Here is a 22602-nt window from a genome sequence, read left to right as displayed (position 1 = left end):
CCTAAAATATAACAGGAGTAAAATAATTACCCATATCTGAGGTGAGGAACATACAGAGAAAATTTTACAATGGATAAAACATGGTGAACAGCAGAAATTTACAGCAGGTATTTAAACATCTACGTCTTGTGTCATATTGATTGTATAAGTATCCCAGGTGGCTTGATGGGGTTATTCTTTGTGTTCTTATCCTCATTAACAAGCTATAGAGTACTCCAACAGGTAAATCTGTCTGCAGTTCATCACTGTATAAGACAGACAGATGGACAGGAAGGGAGGGGAGAGAGAGAAAGGAAGGAAGGAAGGAAGGAAGGAAGGAAGGAAGGAAGGAAGGAAGGAAGGAAGGAAGGAAGGAAGGAAGGAAGGAAGGAAGGAAGGAAGGAAGGAAGGAAGGAAGGAAGGAAGGAAGGAAGGAAGGAAGGAAGGAAGGAAGGAAGGAAGGAAGGAAGGAAGGAAGGAAGGAAGGAAGGAGGGAAGGAGGGAAGGAGGGAAGGAAGGAAGGAAGGAAGGAAGGAAGGAAGGAAGGAAGGAAGGAAGGAAGGAAGGAAGGAAGGAAGGAAGGAAGGAAGGAAGGAAGGAAGGAAGGAAGGAAGGAAGGAAGGAAGGAAGGAAGGAAGGAAGGAAGGAAGGAAGGAAGGAAGGAAGGAAGGAAGGAAGGAAGGAAGGAAGGAAGGAAGGGAGGAAGGAAGGGAGGGAGGGAGGGAGGGAGGGAGGAAGGAAGGAAGGAAGGAAGGAAGGAAGGAAGGAAGGAAGGAAGGAAGGAAGGAAGGAAGGAAGGAAGGAAGGAAGGAAGGAAGGAAGGAAGGAAGGAAGGAAGGAAGGAAGGAAGGAAGGAAGGAAGGAAGGAAGGAAGGAAGGAAGGAAGGAAGGAAGGAAGGAAGGAAGGAAGGAAGGAAGGAAGGAAGGAAGGAAGGAAGGAAGGAAGGAAGGAAGGAAGGAAGGAAGGAAGGAAGGAAGGAAGGAAGGAAGGAAGGAAGGAAGGAAGGAAGGAAGGAAGGAAGGAAGGAAGGAAGGAAGGAAGGAAGGAAGGAAGGAAGGAAGGAAGGAAGGAAGGAAAGGACTGAAGACTGTTGAGCTAGGTACTGCAAAAAATCAGGTGAAAAGAGCAACATGTTTCACTTTACTTAATTGACTCAGAAAATTACTTTTACAGGTAAATGTAATGAAAGTGTGGGGTTTTTCTTCATGTATTTTTTTTTTAATTCATGCAAAGTCTTGAGTGAGATGTTCAGGCTTTTGTCTTTCAGTGAACTTACGGAGGTTCAGCTCATTGATTGCTCTACTAGAAAATATCCTTTCCACCAGGTTACAGAGAATTATGAAATGAAGTCACTCTTCTGACAGTCAGTCATGATTCAAGAAGGGTAGAGAGAGGATGAGCAATAAACACCCTGTATTTACATTAATTTGGGAAGGTTTCTTCTGAGAATGGAAATCCTTTGATTCCTTCTTCTGTGGATACACTTCTGTACTCTAACATTTGCTTGAAAAAGACACAGTCAGTCCTGAATGTAAGAAAAAAAATAAGGCTTTCCTAATGCTAAAGGGCTCCCCTTCCTATTAGATCTTAGTCTCAAGCTCCTATTAACTTCAACTCACAGTAGTGCAGCCTGGAGCTAAGGAAAGCCCCCTCTCTAGAGTAATTTGGCTCTTAAGACACTTCTGAAAGACAGAGGCCATCAGTCAAGCTTGATAGCCTGAAATTCCTGCTGCTTAGATGAGTGTGATAGTTAATGGCCCCAAAAAAGTCTGGGTTGGAAGGTATAATTACTATAGGGACATTATTAGAAATAAATATTCTAGGTTTCCTAAACCCAAACCACAGTTTCGTCAGAGGACTACCACATAGCAGTTTCTCAACGTTCCCATGATATAGTGATCTAGGGAAAAAATTTTTTTTAAAAAGTGTTCCTTGTCTTTGAGAGGAGCTTCATCTGTTACTATTTGAAGTTTTCTAAACTAGGTGGAACTCTATCCCATAAACTTACTTCCTCTTCTGCCCACATGCTTAATTTCACTTACGTTCACAAAGTCTGAAAGTTCAAGAATATTTATGCTGTATATCTTCGGTTCAATAGCAACAAAGTTTTCTAGGGCTCTAGTATAATTGCACTGTTTCAGTCTTCAAATATGAACACTAAATAACTTTTTAAGTAATTAGGTAAAAATCATTATGGCCACAGTATACATATCACTTCCAATTTTGTATCCAAAGAAAGATCCCGTAAAGATCTTGAGTCTTGAATGAATTTAGGCTTTTGCAACTCTCATTCTGTCATTCATGCTGGTTAGTGTGTAAATGAGTCTCACTTGGAATATCATCAGAAATATGAAAAATGTTCTTTACAAAAGTTTCAATCATCATATTCTTTGCAATCTTAGAAACCATCAAAAAATTCTTGTTATCATGGATTGACTTTCCAGCAATATTTTTTTTTCAGGAGGAAACAACTGAACTTGTCTTCACTGCTGAGTTGTCAGAAGTATATAATATAGTGAGTAAGAATGAATAGAATTAGGTATCTTAGCACTGTGTGTTTATCTGGTGCCTAACAGCTAATTTTCTGTTAAAAGGTTATCTACCTTTCAATATGAAAAAAAGTATAGGGACTAAATATTAATATTTACTATAAATATTAATTAATATTCTATTTTAAAATAGAAAATATTACTTAGTTGTCCAGAGCATTTAATACACAATGCCACCATACCCATTAACTACAAGCATAGTTCCTCTCATCCCTTCCCTCCCCCACCTTGTTCTTCTAATCAAGGACATGCTTTCTCCCCTGAGGCGTGTGGGAGTTTAACAATTACTTGCAGCTCTAACACCAAGCAATTTCTTCTGGGACTGCAATCTGTTAGAGTTCAATTTTCTCAGCTAGAGATGAAATGATCAGAATGAATTTGTTCCTTCAGAACGAAACAGGATGAATAAACTAAATGTGATTGAAATGAACTTATGTAGCACTCATACCTAAACCAGCAGACTCTTTTTGCACGTAAACACACAGTCACATACAAATACAAGTGCTGGAGTTTCAAATAGCTGTTAGTACTGACTCTTTCCTTCTCCTTTTTCTTTCAGATATGGCTTTTAAACACGTAAAATTTACCTACAAAGGTCACTAAGAACACTACTAAGAATGTTAGAAACAAAATCTTTACTCAAATAAATGGGTGAATATTGGGATGTTTTTGTGAAGTACATAAAAATATTTTAAAATAAATGGATATAGAACAAAACAACCAACAAAGATACTCATACATTGACTTGCAAACTAACCGTACCCTGGAAACACTTTCACTAGAGCTTCTTTTTATTTCATGAAGGTTTGCAATCCATGCAAGAATCTGTTTGTCTTAGGAAAATCCATCCAGCTTTCCAAGTAAGCTTGGGAATTGAAACTATGATTAATATATAGAATTTTAAAATTTGTTTTAATTTAAATTTTATTTAATAAGTCCAGCAAACTTCATTTGGAATTGATATGAAACAGAGGAGATACTCATCCTTTCAGTAGCACATGTTAGTTTCCTTCCGTTCTTTCCAGAGCCACATGAAGAAATAAAACTACTCATGAAGATTTAAAAACAAAGTACATCTTTAGTTTACTACTTGCTTCTTACTCCTCCTTTTTGCTCAGAAGTCATAATTTTCTTGTCTCAGATTTCCTTGTAATTCACATCTGTAGCTGATGTTGAAGCATTGTAAACAAGCAGAAAAGAACTGTAAGTGATTCTCTTTTGCTTTGAAGAAGCTGAAGTGTAATTAATTCATTAGTTTGTATTTAATCACCTCCTGGTTTGTCTCTCAAGCCAGGCACAAATTTAGATAATTAAACCTTCAGAGACTTCCTCATTGGCAAATATAATACATGGCATTATAAGTTGGAAAAAAAAAAAAAGAAAAAATAAATTATTAGCTTTTCTGCAATAGCTGTTGACATTTCAGTCCTTTGTATTTTCCACACTAGTTGTTTGCAGGGTAAAATTCAATGGCAAAAAATAATCTTAACTTTGATGGAAAGGGTTCAAATATTTTAGCTTATTAGGATTTTTCTGCACCCAGGTTCTTTTCTATTTTAAGAGTTAAGAGAAGAGTAGAATACTTGTACTGTGTGTTAAGTCTACTAAGTTCCATTATTCAGAAATCTTTGGCTTCCATTCTTTTCCTTTTTTTATTTTTCTGAAGAACTTTTCCGATTTAAAAATGGCTTGTTCAGTCTTTCATAGAGAAAGGTCTTTATTCTGTTAGTTTTTGGAATTTCCTCTGTAAGTTAGCTTGAATGACAGTATTTCAGAGAAATAACTCTCTTCTCCCCGGTCAAGTATTCAGGAGGATGAAGTTTAAAAATAAATTCATACCCAAAGTATTGAATGTGGTAATCATATTTTCAAATCTTAGTTTGTACAGGTGGAAACATTAAGTCTGAACTAGTCACTGTAAGATGCCTTTAAATAAATAGTCTTGCCTATTTCTTGATATTGATGATTTTCCTAAGCCTGGATGACAGTCACTAATATCTCAATGTAACAGGAGGGAACTACGCGCTGAAAAATTTTGTATAAGCAAATATTTCTTGTTAAACAATGAACAATGAATCTTCTTTATAGTACTGTAAAACATTTGTGGTAGGTGATGAATTACATGGTCTTTTTCTGTCTAAGGGCCTGAGGTGACACACACTTAATTCATAGTCTGCATAAAAATGCTAATAAAATATAGGGGTTTATATAATATAAAAAAGCTAAAAATAATAAACTAGCTACTTTTCTTTTTGTGTTAAGCTTTATCAAATATTAATTACTTTTAAAGTGGTTGGTGTTCAAAGGCTGCCTTTTGTAACACAGCCAAAAAGTATATATCCCTTAACACATGTATGTTAGTTATGCTAGTGCTAATAATTCTCTCTTATGCATCAAGAAGAGACTGGCTGACTTTTAAAGTGGCTGTGGTAACCAACTGCACTAATACTTCAAATTCTATTCAAAGCTCCTGCTTTATGACAGTATATAGGTAATCAGCTCAAATGAATGAAATCTAAGTACAGAAGAATCTGTTAAGAGTTCCTTCACTGAACAGCAAATATATTCTCTTCTGGTTGATCATTTGAATTGGTGCCACTTTAAATTATTCTATTGTTCTATTATATGGGTGCATAGGAGAAGTACACTTTGTGAACCTCCTGAGTGTTGTCAATGCCCTTTTTTACATAAAACAATTCAGGATTTTTATGGCTTGACAATAATAAACTCACATTGTCCTGTGACCTACAATGTTGTTTGGAATAAGTAAGATCCTTATAAGTACTGTGCTGACAGAATTTCTGGCTTTAAACATCTCAAAAGATTATTTTGTTGATAATATAGCAAAACAGTAATAAAGTGGTGTGTCTTCAACAAAAAAACCCCACAGTTTTTAAGTACAGCTGAGGAAAACTGGAAGATTGCCCTCTTCTCTCATCCTAAAACTCTAGAAAGTTTAAACTTAGGTTAATGTCTTCTTTTAGAAACTCATTAGCTGAATGTGTTTAGATTTATTGGTCCAGTTGCATGTAAATAAGTCCTTTGTATTTTTGTATTTTTTTTTTGTTTAGATTATGTCTTTTGGGTGGTGTTTATATTTTGGTTCAGTGACAAGTTGCCTCGATTAATTTTTTGTCAAAAATGCACCTTTAGGCATGATTTAAGTAGCCTGTAGTGAAAATGTAGAGCTTTTCAACAAGATGCATTTAACGAATTATTCATATGCATAAATATAGAGAGCTAAAACAGAAAAATCTTAATATGCATGCATGCATGTATACAGAAATTTAAAGGTGATTGTTATATGCAGAATTCAATGAAGACTTTTCCATCAAGCACTTTTGATGCTCCTCTGATCACATGATAGAGGAGTTCAAGTCACAATAGAAAACCAATCTCAGAAAAAAAAAATTAAAAATAATAAAAAAGTCACCTTTTAGCCTTGTTCCATTTATCCAGTTGAACTGGATTATAGTGAGGTAAATTCCATATCCAGTGTAAGAAGAGGCAATCACATTGTTGGCAGGGGAGGAACAGGAGAAGAGAGAGGCAAAAGAACAGTGCAGCAGAGTGCAAACCACTCCCTATGTATACAGTGAAAACACACATTTGTGGAGAATCTAAGATGTGCACAGTAATGTTAAAAATATTATAAAATATAGTTGTATCCTCTGCTTAGAGATGCGTTTATTAAATGAGTAGTGTTTCTATGCCACAGTGGTTACAAAACAAATGTCCATGAGGATAATTACTTTCTGAGAGAGACACCTTAGTGATATGGAGCAACTATGGTCATAAGTTCAAGAATGAACATAAAATCAAAACATAACATTCTGTTAAAACTGTCTATCCTATACTTCAGATGGGAAAGGAGTGCCAGAAGAGCTAAAGAGAAAGAAATCATGTAACTAGTATTCAAGGAGCAATCATCAAGCAAACATAGTAAAGGAGCAAATTGTGGTGGTTCATATAATGTTAACTTTGACATTTACTAATTATGAATTTGATTTTGTTGTCTTTTGACATCATTATATATGACACATTATTATGTTTTCTTAAAAATCTGTTTTGATTTAATTCTTTGATAGTGTATGACTATTCTCTGTATCTCCAATCACTGTTTTCTAATCTCAACAATCAGATCATACTGATAACCGAAGGCTTATCTTAAATCTTTAATTTGGTTATTTGTATTGCACAGCTATTTTTTGGTTTTCACATTTGCAGAGTTATTTCTAACCGAAGCTGTCTGTCACTTTTTTAATTAGGCAGCTTTTGAGGAAATATTCTTCTCCATCTACTTCCTTGAAAATATAATTTTGTGAGGGAAAGATAACTCTGACTTACCAAACAGCCTGGTAGATATAATCAAGTTCTGTAACACAATATCCTGATGATATATTCCTTCACTGAATATTTTTTGTTCATGATTTTCTTTATTCTGGTACACACTTGGTTACTGTTCTTGTCCCAGAAATTCCTGAAATGTTTGCATGGTTTGACTGATTAGTAATGGAGTGGAGAACTTTACACTATAAAGTAATATTTTTTTTAGAAGTTAAATTGTTGCTGTAAGTATAAAGGTCCTTCCTAGTGTGATACGGTGTGCAATGTTCAACAGTATTATTGGTTTAACTCCAGAATTGTAGAGCTGATCATAATCTGTGTGTTTTACATATTTAAAAGAACTACTACTAGCTGCTTGATATGTATATTTTCTGTTTCTGCATGGAAAAAAAGTACACAACTCAAGTGTTTCAAACAGTTTGGATCAACTGCAGATCTCTAAGGGAACTTTGTATTACTTGCCTAAATGTTTCATTTCTAGAAGCATGAATGAATCATAGATACATATGTGTTAAATTTGCAGATACTTATAGACCATCTGCTCCACTATTCGCCTAGCATGCTGACTGCTATAACAGTTTAATAGATATTGACACAAAATGCAAGGGTAAAAAAGAAGGAAAACAACATAAAACTGAGGTGAAAGTCAAGTGCCTGAGCTGTTAACACAAAGCCAGGTTATGCATAACAGCAATGCATCAAGACAACTAGAAATACAAAGAGAAGGAATTCTTAATTGTGCATGCACAAATACTGGGAGTCTGGATAATAGAGGCGTTATAACTGCTCATTTTTGAATAGGAATTTAAAATTATTTGGTATTACTAAAACTTGCTGGAAAATTTGTATGGCTGGAAAGTTAAAATTAAGGAATATTATTTTATTTCATTAAGGAAGAACTGAGAGGGTGATGTTTGCAAATTAGAAGATGGGGATTGGGGGTTATTTTAATTTTTTTTTTAATAGAGTAAAAAAGGCAAGGTGACTTCTATGACTGGATAGAATCCCATATATATTCCTATTTCATGTGCGTTCTCATTTTATACAACAAAACCCTTGTATACTAACAGTGACACTGTATTTAGACATTTATAAGCCTGTTAATGCAGATGAACAGTATTTGATTTTGAGACTTCCAAGTCTTCCTGTGTTAGTGTCTGTAAATTGTAGAATAGCGGAGAAAAAGAACAGAAATTGAACAAAAACAAACCATTATTTTAAAGGAGAGAAATAACAGGCCTGATATCAATGCTGAGCAATCTCCTGATCTGAACGAGTAGCAATGACTAGACTGAAGAAGAGTGAACAATGAACAGATGTTTAAAATAATTAATCCTCATTAATACAAATCTAAGAAGTATAGTTTTATCAACTTTATTTTTTATTAATTATAAACTTGTTACAAGTTTGATTATAGAAATTTGTATAACCTGCTATAAGGGACTAGAACTAACATTACAAAGGATTTAAAGAAGTAAAATCATATCAAATCTGCAATTTGGACACCATCTGATAAATGTTTTTCTGTGTAGGAGCTGATGGATGTGTTTCTATCTTAGTTCTACAGAAATCACTAATAGCTTTGGTGGTATTCACCTCATTGTTATCTGTTTCTTGAAAAGGAACACAGAACTGCCACCAACGAAATTTGAATGTGAGATGAAGATTGGAATAGGTGTAGTCAATAAAGAGGAGAAAAGATTAAATATGACAGTGATATGAATTGCTAAACAGGATTAATACAAACAGCAAGTGTGTCATTGCAGCCCAGTGTAAACGGACATGTGTAGAAATGAAGAATTCTAAGGATGTGCAAAGCACAGGCACCTTCATCTTAGGAAGCAGTGACTGTGAAAAAAACTTAGGTCATGGAAGATAAAAGATAGACTACAAAATAACTCCATTATGTATATATCATTTGGGTCCCAGTGAAGAAAATGGCCAAAAAAGTGTTGCATTTGTTATTTGTATAACTTCTCCTGTATTCCTTTGTCCAGTTCTGGCACCTAGAGTTCAAAAAGAGGATTAAAAGATTGGAGAGTGTTCAGAAGAACCACAGGAAAAATAAGGATTTAGAAAGTGTATTGCAGTAAAAGATAGCCAAGCTTTTAAAAAAGTGTTATGTGTAAGCTATTAACTTTTAGAAATGATACATAGAGAAATATGCTCAGAGACCAATGACTGACAAAGTTATATTAAGCTAGTGATAGGTAATTTACAGTGGATTAATTTGGCCTAGACTGAAAAGATAATATTTTAAAATTAAATTAATTAATTAATCCTTCCACAACCAAATTCTGAATTATTTCCTGTAGATTCAGGTGCATGGAGCACATCCAATTTGCACAAAAACACTTTGATCTGCTGTTTAGGAAGGCCATAACTGAAGGAAGTAAATTTGGTGGACCTAATTCATTACCTGTTTATTTCTGACCATGTAAAATTATTTAGGGATAGTTCAGGAAGGTTTTGCAAACAAAATTATTGTTTCTAGTGTCTGAAATTTGCAAAGTTAACCCCTTGTTTGCAGCTGTCAAAGAATTGAGGCATAACTAAATATAAGCAGAAGATGCAGGTTGAAATACGAGGAGCATTTTCCTAATGTTCAACAAAATGTTTTTTTCCAAATTGTGGAAATCTTCTGTAATTTTTTGTATAATTTGATCGGTGTTTCATAGCCCTATCAGTGTTATCTAGTTATTCACCTGCTTTTCTTATGCATGATTTCTTCTGAATATTGAAAAGCTTCAATTTAAAAAGCAGAAAATTGTAGCTTCTACATATTTAGTTTATTGGGATCAGTAACCATTGGCTTGAAATTGAATTTAGTCTAAATGTATTTGCTCAATCATATATCAGAATTTCAAGACAATTTTTTCAACACTTTCATGTTTCATGGTTGTATTTGCATAAAGTAGAAAAAATGTCCAAATCTATTATACGCAGATGACCTTTTCAGAGAAAAACACAGCATGAAAATATGATGCACATGCCTATGCATTACAAACAATAGAAAATTAATATTAGCTACTAATGATTATTATTATTTATCAGTTAATACCAAAATCCACCTGGCACTATACTATTATGGAAGACTTATTTTATATTTCTTCTCTACTACAGGCATTTTTGATAAATATAGTATGCATTTAAAAGAATTAGCTGCCATATATATTACAGCTGTTTTTAATACTTAATATTCAATAAGTAGTATATATATTCAGTGAATAACATTTTTGAATTTGTGTACATCTAAAGGGCTTTGTCCTGGGTTTCGTTGTGCTTTGAGACCCATTAGAAAGTAAGGTTATAAGCAATGAATTCATTGCTTGCAAAACTTGATGATAAACCCTCAGATCTGTAGTTCGCAACTTAAATAAGCTATTTGCATGGAATCAATTAGGAGATTTATTACAATCAAGCTTGATATCGAAAAGTGAACAAGGAGTAACAAGTTTTTGGTGTTATTCTAATGTCCCTTCTTTGAACCATTTGCAAAATTCGTAATTTCCCCTTTAAATGATAGAATTAGCAGTCATATATTTATTTCTTAGGGAAATCCAACTTTGTGTATTTGCTGTGGGGTTTTTTTGGGGGTTTGGGTTTTTTTGTTTATTTCTTTTTCTTTGTTTCTAAAATTTATTGGAATTTTTGAATGTGAACAAGATCTACCTGTGTTTCCTGAATCCCCCTGCTCCAATATTTTTTTAAATTTTTTTTTCAAGTGGGCCACTTTCTTTAGGCATTTCATCTGGTTTTCTAAGAACTAATTACAGATTACAGCATCAGAGAAAATAATTACATCTGCATATGTACAGGTGGTTTTTTATACAGAAGACAGATTTGTTTTCAAAGAAACTCCTAGCACTGGAAAACAAAGATCTGAACAATGTTTCAAAAGAATGAGATGTCACAAACTTTTGAAATGCTCTGAAGAACATATTTTAAGGTTCACAAAAACACCTCTCTGATAATGTGTCCACCTGCAGTTCTCCATATGTGAGACAGTTCTGCATAAGACACCTAAAATGTAGAGAAGGAACAGTAATTTTCTAGATGAGGTCCAGTTTAGTTTAATTTCTCAACCAGACTTACTTTCAGAAATGCATTCTAAATTAATTTTTTTATAATTTGTTGCAAAATTCTGTTTCTTAAAGAAAGCTCTTCAGTGAAAATAATATAGTTATTCAGGGGGCAATCCTGTTTTGCCTATAGCTTTCATATTTCAAAGATATGGGCTATTTTTTTTTCTGTCAGCATTTCCCTACCTATTTTATAATCAAATGTTATTAGAAAAACTTTAATTATATGCTTTTATATTGAGCCATTATAAAAAAAAAAAAATCATCTGAATACCTAATTCTTAGGAATTTTATTGACACACAAGGTTTATGCCGTGTTTGTCACTCTGCAACACCAGGGTTGGGAAATAAAGACTGACTGAAAAGACTGACAAACAGTGAGGCGTAGGACAAGAAGCAGCACTAGTTAGTGTGGCAGGTGGTCATCCCAGAGCACTGATGGCTAGAGTCTTCCTAAGCTTTTTGTAGGCATCATGACAAAATAAATTGTGAATGAAGAAAAAGGGTTAATATTGCAGATGCTGAATGAAAGCTTATCTAAAACACATGTTAGAGAAAAATTTACAATATGCAATATATACTTTCTAAATAATCCTTATATAGAATATGTGTGAAAAGTGATAGAAGTTGGAAATCTGGACCACTTGATAATGTTTAATATTGAATCAGAAAGAAGCTATGACATTCCTTAAAACTGAACAGAAATAGTCCTTGATGTAGCAGGAGAATAATGCATTAAAATGTGATTGGCCTAAAACAACAGTCTACATAAATAAGTTTATAACAGAATTCTGAATATATCACTGGTTGAACAAAACCTTATCTCATCTTGACAAATGCAAAAGTATTACTACAGATGAAATGTGATCATGTAATAGTCTAGATAACAAAGATGACTTAAAGGAAAGCTTATAACTCAGGTAATTTTTTTTCTTTATGTGAAAGGAATTAATCAAGGTTTAGGATGTAGTTACATGTGACAGTGTCCTAAAAAAAAAAAATTTTGTCTGTAGTAATGAAAAAGCGGGAGGCAGTGGTCTGAGAAGGAATGGTGAGTTTCACTGTAGTCATCGGAAGTGAAGCTGATAGCTAGTCAGTACAAGGAGAAAGCAGCTGAGTCAGGAAGTAGTTTGTATAGCAAAAAGATTTTCTATACTGTTACAGTAGTTCACATATTTGTAAATAAGATGAAGGAGAAAAGAAAGGGACGAAGACCAGATCTCTTTGGATTATTAGCAGAATTCTGAAGATAAGGAAAGAAGGTGAGGAGAAAGATTAGACAGAAAGGGTTAATGAGGAGATGAAAAAGTCCTTAAGTCAAGGAAAGATTGTCCTAAGAAGAGTACAGTCAACTGCATTGTAATTGCAGTCACCTCAAAAGGGACGAGGCTGGAGTCGACATGATGGGGCGATACTGCTTTATTAGTGATTTGATTATAAATACACAGGTGTTTCATCAAAAGATCTGTACTGCCTGTGAATAATTTTTTTTTGTGAAAATGAAACAGCTTTCATTTCTATGGGTATGTCTTGTATATTCTCTTCCCTTTATTTATATAACACAAACTTGTTGAGATAAATTGGTGTCTTTTTTTGAGCTTCCTTTCCGAGGAGAACAAGATATCAAGCTACTAAGCAATGTGTTCCAGTGGTCTGGCCTTGTATTTGCATTTTCACTTTTAAGTCATTTATTTTAAAAAACATGCCACAAATGTAATTCCAGTGTACTCCAGGGTGTTTACATAACATAATAAATATTTTTTTTTTGCTTAGTTGTTTAAAGTGAAGCTTTTCTTACTCCTCTGTAACAGCTTTTGGTCTATAATCTTTCTGTTATTTTGGTGTTGGTTTTTTCCCCACTTCCTTATAATCTTTCACTTCTCAGGCAGCCATCACTGTGTGTACAAATGACATTTTCCTTATAGATACAGGAGAGAAAAGCGATTGTTACATATTTAAACAGAGTATAGAGCTTTTCTTAAAAATCCTTAGATTCCTCAGAGCATTTATTCCAAAAATGTTGTTTATGAAACAAATTAACCATTATTTGTAACACAAAAAGCTTTTCCATTGATTGGCATGTTAACTGAATTGGTTTTTCTCAATTTCACTCTGTGCTGCTTAAATTCAATTACAAATGAATCTTCTTTTTATATACCTCTAAACAAAAAAATATTGAGCTTTGCTTTATAAACTATCAGGATTAATCTTCACCTAAGAAACAATGAAGAAAAGTGGGTGGAGATATGTAGAAAAGCTTTGGTGGAGCCTCTTGGTGTACCAAAAATTTATTTTTAATTTGAAGTTTGTAACTTTTATTTCCGTAGTGGGAAAAGGCAGAATGTAAACCATGTAGTTTAGAATTACTGTCAAGCATTTAGTTAACCAACAAATACACATAGAAACCCTCAGCTGCCAGGCCAATGAAGTGGCAAGACAGAATTGATTAATATCAGATTAAGATTAGGTTTAATATCGGATTAATAGCAAATTTAGGATTTAAATTAAAAACAAATATAGAAGTCATTCAGACTTATTATCTGCTTATCAGAAACACAGTGGTTTACTGCTAATTGCAGAGAGCATTGGAGAGTTAATCAATACAATGGTATCTATGATTTAGAGGGGGGAACCCAATGAAAAATGTTCTTCTGATCTTAAATTTCCAACAAAACTTTCTGTCCTTTTGGTTACATGGTATAAATTGGGAGACTGAAAGAAACCATGCATAGGGCAGCCAGATTGTCTGTGAGACAGATGTTCTCCTTCAGGGCATTCCAGTGCCCAGGGTGCTGTAGGGAGGTCATTTTGTGTGAGTCATTTCATTTCTGTGGGCCTAAGCTATAACACACTAAGTATGGAAGAAAAGGCAATGTTGTTGCAAGTTTTGTGCATCTTGAGTCAGGCATTCTTAAGTTTTTAAATAGTAGGTAGGCATTTCCTACAGTATAGATTATTAAACAGTTCTTCAGTTTCTCTCAATACAGTGATCATGGGCAAACACTTCCAGTCACTAATGCAATTTGCTAGCATTTACATGGGATGAAGTGCAGCTACATAAAAGCTTCTTTTTTTTCTTTCTTTCATTGAATTTGTAGAAAGATAAGTACTAGTTCTAGTAATGGTTTTATTGCCAGAAATCACTATATTATGTTGGACCATGTTTGGTTAAAATACCAGGAGGCTAATTTAACCAGATGTTACCCATAGTAATGCCTCAAAAGAACAAAATAAATGGAAATGTCTGATTTTTATCTCACTGAAGTCTTTTGAATAGTTTGGGTTATTTTACTTAGAAGAGAAAATGTATCCTTTATGTTCAAGGGAGTCAGGATGGAGAATTTATTAGTATAATTTCTTCTATTATTGATAAAAGTCTTTTTAATAATACTAGCTTCATCTCTAGCTTTTGAAGAGAGGGGTGCATTACTATCAGAGTTCTTAAGAGGTGAAAGAATTCAAATGATTTGTTGTTCCTGTCTAATATTCTGTAAGAAACACTAAGTGAAAACCTATGAAAGCTAAAGAAGTTCTGGCTTTATCTAATCAGTATAAATGCCTTATATTAATTAACTATTCTTTTAATAAAATAAGCATTCCAGATTTTAGTTACAGATTCTTTTTAAGTGGCAAAAAAATAGCAAGAATATATCTCTGGCCCAGCAAAGTACTTATTTATAAGCTTTAAATGTGCCTTGCTTAATCAAATCCAATGACAAATCACTATTAAACCACTGCTTTTATTAACATTGCTTGCTTTTTAAAATTGAAAATATTACTTTTGTTGTCAGCTCTTCTAAAGAAACCGAGATAGCAATTAATAATACAACATTCCTGTCAGTCTTGCAAGAAGCAGAACATACCTGATCTGCCTTATAGGGATCTTGGACAGACACAACAATGTTTTGTGCAGTTAGTTCTAGTTTCTAATATTCTGTGTTTTCCTTATACTGACAAGCATTTTTAATAAAAAAGAAAAGGTAAACAAAAGTATGTGCTTTGGCAGCAGACCAGGTGTCAGGCTACTATTCCAAAGTACCCTGAAATTTCATGCAAATTAAGTCTTAACATGAATTGCCTGAAATTTTTTCAGCTGCTTAACCAAATAATGACCTTCTTTACTTTTCTCTTTAATCTTATGTAGGCAAATCTGTAATGTAGAATAAAATAGTCAGTAATTAGAACTGCTTTAAAAAAAATCAGTGATTTAGAATCTCTGACAAAGAAGGGGAAAAAAATAATCCACATTCATGATAAAATTCTTACCTGCCAGTGTTTGCACAATGTGGACACAGATGCCAGTCTGGAGAATATTTCAGTTTTGGAGTCCATGGAATGCCAGCATTATGGGAAAATGATCTGAATTATGTCTAAAAATGTCATTAAAAGCAATTATAGGATTATTTTAATTGTCATTCCATATTACTGAATTTGGATGTTACCAGAGTAAACCCATCCAGTAATCAGCTTTCTCTGTTTTGAAAAGATCACAGCAGTGACTCTCCTATGGCTGCCCAGGCAGGCTTTCTAGCTTCTTCAGACATCATATTTTCCCAGAAATGCATCTCTCCACTTCGAATGGAAGGTGGCCAATAAATCCTCTCTATTAGTTGACTAAGAGAAAACTTTTTAAAAACTCCAATTGTAGGTTCATAAAATATTAGAATTCAACACATTTTCAGTTGTGTGGTTTGCTGTTTATGTTGTTGCTGGCTTTGTTATTTTTTTGGCAGGGGGAGGGTTGTATTTTTAATGTGTGATGAAATAGTTTAATCTTCAGTCCTGTTTTCCTGTTTTCCTCTGAAGTGGTCAATCCTAGCAGATATGACATGCACTTTTCTCTATAATTCATGATTTTTAACACTTTTTTGGCTGGAGTCATATGTGACTGTATTAATAGTATTTCAGCTGAACAAAGATCTGCCAGTATAATATGCACAACCATTGTTTGTCCAATTATTTCTTTAAAAAGATTTTTTGCTGTTTTCTGTATATAACTGCTCAACAAAAAGAAAAAAGGGGCAGTAGAGAGGAAATTGAAGTAGAACTTTAAATTGGATTTACTGTGTGGCAGATAATGCAAGTGTTCCTAAACTAAAAATTTTTTTAAAAAGTAATGTGTATTGTGTAAATTGTCCTTTTTCCAAAACATCATAGATAGCAATTGAACATTGTTTTTAGTTATTCATTATGCACAAGATATTTGTGAGGGTTTCACTCCAGATCATTTTAGTAATGAGCATATGCTTGGAAATAAATTAGATGAGTGCCTTAGAGCTAAATTTGAAACTGATGTTTTAAAAGGCTGCCTGGTGGGTAAAATTATACTTAATAAAAATGACAGGTATAACTATATAGTTATACTAATGCTAACAATTATTAGCTTATGTCTGCCTTTGAAATATAGTGGGAGAAGACAGTCTTTATTTCCACAAAGTAAAAATACATATTTCTAACACCAAATGAAGCTAAACATGTCTCATCTTATTTTACATTTGGCCCATAATTAAATAGCAGTAAACTCTAAATGTAATTGTATTGTTACATATTGTGCGTGTATGATGTGATATCAAATATTGCTGGCATTTATTATGACTTCTGTTAAAAGATTCTTTAGTGTTAATTTCCAGCAACAGGATGATACTGTGGATATTGTTTAAAGGGTACTTTTTTATTACTTTGTTTTTATGAAAATTATGAGAAATGAGAGGAATCTTTCCAGGAGAGACAATGAAACTTATGTTTGTGTTTTCATACTTTTACCCAACACAGCATGTGAATGCAGTTTAGATATATTTATTTTAATATGATAAAAAAGAAAAGGAGAGGATAGATCAGACTGTCTGTTGAGGGGGCTCAACCATTGAGTCTTACTGAAAAGTTATAGAACATTTTATTCCAATTTTTAGAGAAAATGTCATCTAAAAGAAAAAAGTGTTATTAAGGGAATGCCTCAGTGTGATAAACACGGCTGACCTTACAAAAGGACTAATATAAAGTACAAATAAAAACAATAAGTCTGAAGGAAGTTTATAATCCAGACAAAGACTGAGATGTTCCCAGGATGTGTCTATTCATAAAACAGAGAGCAGCATAAATGGCAGAAAAAAATTGGATATGTGGTAATAGGCGTGTCAAAATCTGAACTAAAGTGAGGAGGATTGGTGTGCTATGGGACTCGAGGGAAGCGCTGGAAGGTTTCTGCTACCTATTTTCTGGTTTTCACAAAATAATGGTCAATATCCCCAAAATTATCCTTAAATGTCAGTTTTATATTTAAGTATAATCGGTGATGAAACATTCTGACTAGTCAGAATACTTTTCTAAATGTAAACAAATTTTAAATAAATTTACTATTTTATCGCAGATCCCAGTGAGTAGATAATAGTTGTTTGCTAGTATATCTGTATAAAAGGCCAGTTGAAAAAAATAATGCCTATTAAATTTATGTCTCTAAGCTGGCTGTAAAGTGATTAGAAATGTTTTCATATGAATACAGACTTTTTAATCCTTTTTGGCAAAGCTGTAACAATTCAGCTTTTCTAGAGAGATAAGCTATACAGGTAGCAAGCAAACTTTTCTTCCACTTCCACCCTAAGGTTACAAAATAAAGCACTGATACGGCACATGCTATTTTTTCTTTCTCTTTTACCTGCCCTCCTATGGGCGTAATGTGAGCTGAAAATGTGTTGATAGAGAATAAACTAGCATTTAATGAAGAGATGGGAGAATCTCTCAAAACTACATCAAACTGTTTCTTCAGTATGCTTGTAATTTCAGTGGTATGGTTCCTACTACATGTAAAATTGAATTATATAAAAATCAAGTTTTTAGTAATACTGTATTTCTTCTTCTCACTAAAAGTAGTTGCAGATTTTTTTTTTTAATTGACTGACTTTATAATTGTTCTTACAGTAAACCATTATGTACATTATTTAAGTCCTGAGAAATTACTGCTATGCTCTATATGTATATGCTATATGTATGCTACTACATGTATCCTCAACACAGTTTTGGTTGCATTTGGTGTAATTCATATAAAAAGATTTGTCTGTTTTCATTTATTAAGAAGTTTTATGTCTTCTCCAACAACTAATGCTAACATACATATATCTACATGTTTTCTAATTAATTCTATTTAAAAATATATAATGTCAAACAAACAAGAAAACGGGTAAGGATTATGATAAAGATGGGCTATTATGGACAATTAGTATGGAGGCTGAATTTGTCAATGCTGGATTAATGTATTTTATTTTATTTTTTGATTTTATTTTTTTTTTAGTGGCTTTGGAGAGTCCGAAAAGTTCATGCTGATCATGTAATCTGATCTCCATTATAAGAAATTGAAGTCCCAACTATTGTTGCATATTAATCCTGCTGTTGAACTAGAGTCTTTCTAACAAAATCTTGATTTAAAAAACTCCAGTCATGGGGAATTTAACTCAGCCATAGGTAATAGTTCTAACAAATAATTGCCTTCTGTTGTTAAAAATATAATAAACAATAATTTTTTAAAATCTACTTTTATTTTCAGTGTATGTAGTTTTACTCAAGCTTGATACTTTGTCATAACGTTATATGACAGACTGGGAAGGTCTATATTGGGAAATTTCCGTTCCCCAGAGAGGTTTTTAAAGACTTTGCATAAAATAGCTCCTTGATAAACCAAGTCGACTGAGTTCCTTGAAACAGGACTTGAATACGAAACAAAAATATACTCAACTTTTAATGCATCTTACTAACGTGCTTGAATACTCCTCAATATTTTGCAGATTTTTTTTCAATCTGGACAGACAGACCAGTCGCTGCAGTAATAGCCATGCCAATGGAGAAGAAATGTAACTTCAGGTGGTGTGTTGACCCTGGCTGGTCACCAGGTGCCCACCAAAGCTGCCTTATCACTCCCCTTCTCAGCTGGACAGGGGAGAAAATACAACCAAAGGCTTGTGGGTCAAGATGAGGACAGGGAGATCACTCAGCAATTACTATCATGAGCAAAACTGCCTCAACTTGGGGAAATTAGATTAATTTATTACCAATCAAAACCAGAGTAATATGATGAGAAAATAAAAACTAAATCTTAAAACACCTTCCCCCCACCCCTCCCTTCTTCCCAGGCTTAACTTTACTCCTGAATTCTCTACCTAGAATCATAGAATCATTAAGGTTGGAAAAGACCTCTAGGATCAAGTCCAACCGTCAGCCCTCTTCTCCCCGAGCACTGCTGGGGGGGTGGGGAATGGGGGTTGTGACCAGTTCATCACACATTGCCCCTGCCGCTCCTTCCTCCTCATGCTCTTCCCCTGCTCCAGTGTGGGGTCCCTCACATGGGAGACAGTCCTCCACGAACTTCAATGTGGGGCCTTCCCACGGGCTGCAGTTCTTCATGAACTGCTCCAGCGTGGGTCCCTTCCATGGGGTGCAGTCCTTCAGGAACAGACTGCTCCAGTTCACCACTGTAACTGTGGGTTACAGGTCCTGCCAGAAATCTGCTCCAGTGCAGGCTCCTCCACAGGGTCACAGCTTCTTTCCGGCATCCATCTGCTCCAGAATGGGGTCCTCCACAGGCTTCAGGTGGATATACCATGGACCTCCATGGGCTGCAGGAGGACAGCCTGCCTCACCATGGGCTTCACCATGGGCTGAATATCTCCTTTGTCCCCCTTCTGAAATACGTTATCCCAGAGGTGCTACCACTGTCCCTGATGGGCTCAGCCTTGGCCAGTGGCAGGTCCATCTTGGAGCCGGCTGGCATTGGCTCTATCTGACATGAGGGAAGTTTCTAGCAGCTTCTCACAGAAGCCACCCCTGTAGCTGACCCCCACCAAAACCTTGCCACACAAAGCCAGTACACTTCATTAGTTCCAGATACTTCCCCTTATATATTTAAAGTGTTTAATATATATAAAACACACATAATTTATTAACATACACAATTATTTTCCCTTAATGATTAGGATTGCTTTCCTTCTAGTTTTAAGAACTTGTGGATTCTTACTAAAATAAGTGTGTACATATATAAGCTTAAACTGTTATCAATAGGTTTTTAAATAGTTTCTTAGAAGTTAGTTGATAGGTTTATTAGCTCTGTGAAACTAGTAATTTAAAGTAATATTATGTCTGATTAAATTAATACAAGCTGGACAGGATCCCTTGTAGTTAAAAAAACACTAATTTTAATTTAGCTGTCGATTTCTGTTTCTCTGCAAGAATTAAGTTTAATAGAAAATTCATTATGTTGTGGGCTAGCAAATAATTATCTGATTTTTTTTTGGTATTTGTATTTACTACTTCTGAAGAAGTTTCAGGGGTTTTTTAGTGCTGTAGGCATCTTGCCCGTCATATACATCACTGATCCTGAAGTCCTACATACCATCTTACATTTTTTCTTGTCATACTATACCGAAGAACCTAAAGTGTGCAGTCACCTGTTCTCTGCTGTACTTAGGAGGACTGCACCTTACAGTTCATAAAAAAATGTGAATATGTTATTTTATGTAGAAGATTTTTTTTCTCTAAGGAAGACAAGCTATATTCTTTGAACTGTAACTTGCATTCAATACGCCAGAAAGTGCTTAAGCGTGTAAAAGATCATTTAATTGTCATAATTAATGGCTGCTCATGATCCTATGGCATCATATCTTTTTTTGGGGAGTGGTAAAAGTGGTAAAAGTCCAAGGACAAAGTTGAAACACTGGAATATGTTTCTGCTTAGCGCGACACTAGTAACTATAGTAATCCAATAAATTATGCTGAAAATCAAATGCCAAATAACACAGCTAGATGCTTTATTTTCTCACAAGTTCACCCCAAACAAGTAAACACCTGACGCAATTCAGAAATGAGCACATGTAGGAAAAAGTAGCAGTAGCACTCTTATGTCTTTGTTCCAGTTAGGATAGTTCTTTTTTTTCTCTCCATAATTAGGTTGTGCATGAAAAATAAAAATTGATAAGGTTTTTTTCTGAATGAATAGATTATGCTCAGTAAAAACTTAACCTCTGCCAGATAGACTTTCCAAAGGAAGCATTTACACCAGGAGGAATACCATGGGCTGTGCAGGAGCACTAGATGAGATGGTGTCACTTTTCCAATAAACCACTTTCTTCTTCACCTCCTCTAGTGCTCTGTAACCACTGATTCATTGCCTGATTGGATGTTAGCCACCTCAGCAGCTGTCTGTCTTTGTTAATTGAGGAAAACTTCCACTGGTAAGCTGAAAGGAAAAGTAGGTGTCTATTCTAATGAACATCAATTTACCTCAGGAATAAGACTATGGGGAACAAAACACTAAGGTCACCTTCGTCTGGTCAAGACCTTTGGAAATATAATAGACATTTCATCTGACAGGCAGAGGATTGAGGAAAACAAAAGATTTGCTTTGCAAACAGAAAGTGTTGTCTCTGTACATAGCTGAAACAGATCCAGCCTTACACATTATGTAAGCCTTGTACATCATGATAGCTTTATTCTAAACACAAAGGTTTAGAAGAAAAATTTTAGGTATGCATATCTTTGGGGAAAGTAATGTAATTGCTACTACTTTTGTGGAAATCAAAACCTAAAAAACCAATAAGTTTAACCATTTTTCTCCCTATGTAATACATAATAAGCTTTCCTAGGACAAGAGTAGAGAGGGCTTTATATAATTCAGCTTCAGAAACTTCTCATAGATTTAAATCACTTGAGGTTTGGGTTCTGGTGACTTTTATTATACATGTAAAACTTTATAAAAAGTCAAGTTAATGTTGTAATATTTCCCTTTACAAAGGGATCAGGTTTTTCAAAATACAAGCAGATCAGGCAGTGTAATATATTGTTTAACACTGGTTACCTTTCTAGGCTTTATATTTTCAGTGTGTTAGTTTAATATTTCACTTTATATTTCACAGTATTTAAGAGAGAATTATTTGCCTAAAATGTAACTCTTGTCACTTCTCACACAATATGACCTCTAACAATGAGTTTTAGTTTTCTGTCCCCATAAAATTGCAGACTAAACAGAAATAATGTTATGTGGGAAAATGTACCTAATCTACTTCTAGGAAAACCTCAAAAGCTGATTCAGTTAATAATACTGTATAAAGATTGTACTTCTCAAAATCCCCTAAATGGCCAGTGCTTCTTGTAAGCCACTTCACAATACATTAGCAATCCACATAACATAATTTTGAGAGTTCCCTTGTAGATAGTAGAAGCCCATAATGGTACTAAATCAGTCTTTGTACTCCAAGTGTCATTACAGTCTGTAGGTTTTCCTGAACTTTGCTTGGAATGAAGTCTTACATGTCTGGTATTATTAGTAATTTGTCCTCTTGCAAGGTTGTCGGGCACTAAAAGCAAGGTCATAATTCCACGGAAGTATCAGTTTGCATATGGGTGGTTCCACATCATCTTGTAGTTTTGAGTTTTGTCTTAGTGGTACTTGTAGGTTTTATTGTTCCAGACCTGACAAGGTAAGATTGTTAACAATTGAAAAATGACTTCAAATGTTGTGAAAGTAGATTCATGAAAGTCCTACAAATATAATTATACTGCTTTTTCAGTTCCAGTACATCCCTCTTGCTACAGAGATACATACTGCTCGGGATTACTAAAAAGTCAATCTCTCTCTCTTATTTTCTAAACAGAAAGTGTGGTT

Source organism: Phalacrocorax carbo, chromosome 1 (assembly GCF_963921805.1).
Source record: "Phalacrocorax carbo chromosome 1, bPhaCar2.1, whole genome shotgun sequence".
In the NCBI taxonomy this organism is placed as follows: Eukaryota; Metazoa; Chordata; class Aves; order Suliformes; family Phalacrocoracidae; genus Phalacrocorax; species Phalacrocorax carbo.
Note: the sequence above shows the minus strand (reverse complement) of the source record.